At 43.4% G+C, this 3,752-nt stretch overlaps 1 non-coding gene across 1 annotated transcript; it reads right to left on the reverse strand.

Annotated features, from left to right (window-relative positions):
- Positions 1-3,005: 3,005 nt before the first annotated feature.
- TRNAT-AGU (transfer RNA threonine (anticodon AGU)) lies at positions 3,006-3,078 on the reverse strand. Its single transcript has one exon. It is a non-coding gene; the product is annotated as a tRNA-Thr (tRNA).
- Positions 3,079-3,752: the final 674 nt, after the last annotated feature.

Raw genomic sequence — 3,752 nt, forward strand, 5'->3', positions numbered from 1 at the left:
AAGCTCATGTTTTTAATATTCAAAGTAGTCTTAAAGAGCTTGGATTTTGTAGGTGGCTAAAATTCAGTGCTGAGCAGTGTTGCTGGTGTGTTGCCCAAGGAAACTGCCTTCCCTGTGTGTCACTGGAAGAGACGTTGAGGGGACAAGCAAATCTGGGGCATCAAAGAGAGAAGAGGAGAGGGAGGATGAGCAGAGGAAGGGGTACCATTGCCAACGACATTTTGTTCTTCTGAAATCTGCTCTAGACTATCCCATTGCAGCCCCAAGTATAAACGTGTGCCAATTTGTGTATCACAATGCATAACCCAGCACTGATTAAAAAATATTATTTACTAGAATGAAAAAGCATTTAGGATATTAACTCAGTATAAACATCTACCATCTGGTGAACAAGGATTTGTTTTGAGGGTGAGAAATTTTGAGATCAGAAATTTAAACTTATTTTTTTATTTTCTCGCTACATTAACTTGAAATTCTGATGAATGCTTTCTATATGATGTGTATGCAATAAAGCATGGTATGCATGCCTATTTATACAGCCTTACATTTGTTCTCTGAGTCTTTGTACATGATGGAGAAGGCGAACATTGTCTTAGATACACTCCATCTCTTTTTCTGTCCCCACAACAAGGCAGTGGGAATCAGCCCTGAGTTCTATTCCCAGCTCCACTACTGGGTTATTTTGGGCTAGCAGTTTAATTGAAAGTAAAAGGATGGAGCAGATGACTCCCAAAGAAACCTTCCAATTTTGAAATTCTATGGTCCAAAATTATTTTTCTCTAGCCATGGGATTCCTCTTCTTCTTTTCCAAGGAAACACCAAGATGTACTGCCTGTTCTTGTTGACAGCTCTTGACTGTCACTTGGGGACCCTAATGACTGCCAAGCTCCAAGTCCTAGGATATAGGGCCTAGGAACAGGACCATCACCCATCCTACTCTTTCTGGACCCCCCTCTCCACTGGCAGATCTCCACTGGCCCTTGGCCTGGTTCTGAGAGGGATCAGGAGGCCTGCCAGAACCTAAGGCAAGATACTTATGTTCCTCCTTGATCAATATTGATTTGCATTTCTTGCAAACAATTTTATGAGTCAGTAGAAGTCCCCATTCATGCCACACACATTTATGAGTGCTTGTCATATGCTTAAATCACTGTGAAGTTTCCCAGGTAATGATTCATTCTTTGAATCTTGTAAGTTCCTCAGACTTTGAGAGTACTCTATTATGTATTTTTTAAAAAGTACTCAGAATGAGGGAGGAGCCCGCTTTATGGCCCCGAAGGAATGAAATGAAGAGGAGGAAGAGGTGGGGAGGGGTGAACAGACATCCAAGAGAGACTGGGGTGATTCACAAGAGGTGGGAAGAACGGGCCCCAAGAGGTCCATGCTTATAGAAAACAGAAAGTTCTAATTAAAGCATTCAACTAAGATCTGCCCTGATGGTGGTCTATTATCAGTTGGTCAGCCTTCTGGCAAACATTGAATTCCACTTGGGTTCCAGGCATCATTCCAGGTGCTGAAGATAAATCAGCGAACATGATAAGACTGCAGAATGGAAGGAGCTTCAAGTCTACAGAGAAGGAGAAAGGCAGGAAGGGAGAGAGGCGGGGAAGGTCATTTCAGAGCTTAATAACCACTAAATGACCAACCACTAAAGGGATCAAAGGAAGAGATAGTACAGGGTGTGACTGGGGAGGGCCGGAGTGGCTACTCTAGTAAGGGTAGTCAGAGAAGAATTTTCTAGAAGGTAATATTTGGGCTAAGGCCTGAATAATGAGCTACAGGTAGCCTTGTAAATATTTGGGGGAAGAGTTCCACGTTAAAAGAACAGCAAATGCAAAGACATTCACAGCTTGCTTGAGGGTCAGAAAGAGGGCTGGTGTGGCTGAAGTACAGTGGATGAGAGGCAAGAATTGTAGGAGATGAGGCTGGAGAGTTGAGAAGGGGCCAGCTCATGCAGGGCAAGCTGATGCCTTAGTAATAATAATAATAATAATAATAATAATAATAATAATAATAATAGTAATAGTAATAATAATAATAGTAATAATAATAATAATAATAGCAGCTGACATTTATTGAATCATTGCACCAGGCCAAACACTTCCTGTGGATTAGCTTCTTTACTGGTCACATCTACTCCATGAGGTGGGTGCTATTTCCAGTGTTCACATGGCCAATGGTACATGCTAGACCTGGGGTGTGAGCCCATGCCCAGAGTCTGATTCCAAACCTGGTTCTAGTTATCAAATATTTTACTCAATTGACATACCAAGGAAATAGGCAGACTCACATACCTTGTTGTGCACATATAGGAGGCATGCCCAGTATCATCATCCAACTTAAAGTCCAGAAGGCACTATGGTAGGGATCGAGCTTGTTTAGAAGTCTGTGTAAGAGTGGAGAGCAGTGCCTGAGACTACAGCCTCTGTGTGGCTGCTCTGTCCACTGCCTATGGGTAGAATGTCATTTTTCCTTCCCTGATCTACCCTCAACCCTCACCCTCGGCCCAACGCTACTGAATATGGTGCCCAACTCACTCCGGCATCTCTTGAGGACACACCTCCCAGAGAAGAGGCACTGGAGAAAGGTGAGAAACATGCCGGCAGAGCATCACGAGCCCATGTTCCAGACTTACTCCTGCCTCAGTCACCCCGGAGGGTTGTTGGAGATGATCATCTAGTTCTCTGGGCTTCTGTTTTCTCATCTGTGAAATGAGATTGGCCCTACACAGGAAAACGTAACAGTAGGCAAAGGCAATTCTGGAGTCCCCAGGAGGCGCCATAAACTTAAGACTTTAAAAGAAATCATAATGTTTACTTGCTGAACTGCCGTCCCTAGAGCACACTGAAATTTGCAGTCTGGCTAGTATGATGGGCAGAATAATGGCCCCCCCAAGATGTCCACATCCCAATCGTCATCTTACATGACAAAAGGGGCTTTTTCTTTTTTGGTTTTTCTTTGTAGGGAGAGGTAATTAGGTTTATTCATTTATCTACTTATTTTAAGGGAGGTACTGGGAATTGAACCCAGGACCTTATGCATACTAAGCACACACTCTACCACTGAGCTATACCCTCCCCTCTAACAGGCTTTAAAGATGAAATTAAATGAAAGATCTCGAGATGGGGAGGTTATCCTGCATGATCCAGGTAGGTCCGAAAGGAATCACAAGCTTCTGTCTAAGAGGGAGGCAGGAGAGTGAGTGCCACTGATTTGATGTTAGGAGGTCTCAACCCGCCATTTCTGGCTTTGAAGTTGGAGGAAGGGGCCATGAGCCAAAAGATGCAGGCAGCCTCTCAAATCACTAGAAAATGCAAGGGAATGGATTCTGTCCTCCGAGACTCCAAAAGGAGCCACCCTGCTGACACCTTGCCTTTAGTCCAGTTAGACTGATTCTGGACTTCTGACCTCCAGAACCAGAAGATAATCAATAAGTACTGTTTTGAGCCACTAAATTTATGGTAGTTTCTTACGGCAGCAATAGGAAACTCAGTTGGCGTGACCTTTGGCAGTGCACGCTAGTTTTAACTCTCCACCATAAAGTCTTGTAATAAAAACTCTAAGGAGAATTTCCAATTTGTGCCTCATGACCTGGTTTCTTAAATTTGTCAGCAATGCTGTGCATTTATTTATTCAGACGTTGTAGAGGATCTTTCTCCACCCCCTCCCCACTCACCCCTCTTACCTTGATCTCTTCTGCAACATAAGGTTGGTATTTATCATTTTTCATTTCACAGGACACTGTTCCACAA

Source organism: Vicugna pacos, chromosome X, assembly GCF_048564905.1.
Source record: "Vicugna pacos chromosome X, VicPac4, whole genome shotgun sequence".
NCBI classification, from domain to species: domain Eukaryota; kingdom Metazoa; phylum Chordata; class Mammalia; order Artiodactyla; family Camelidae; genus Vicugna; species Vicugna pacos.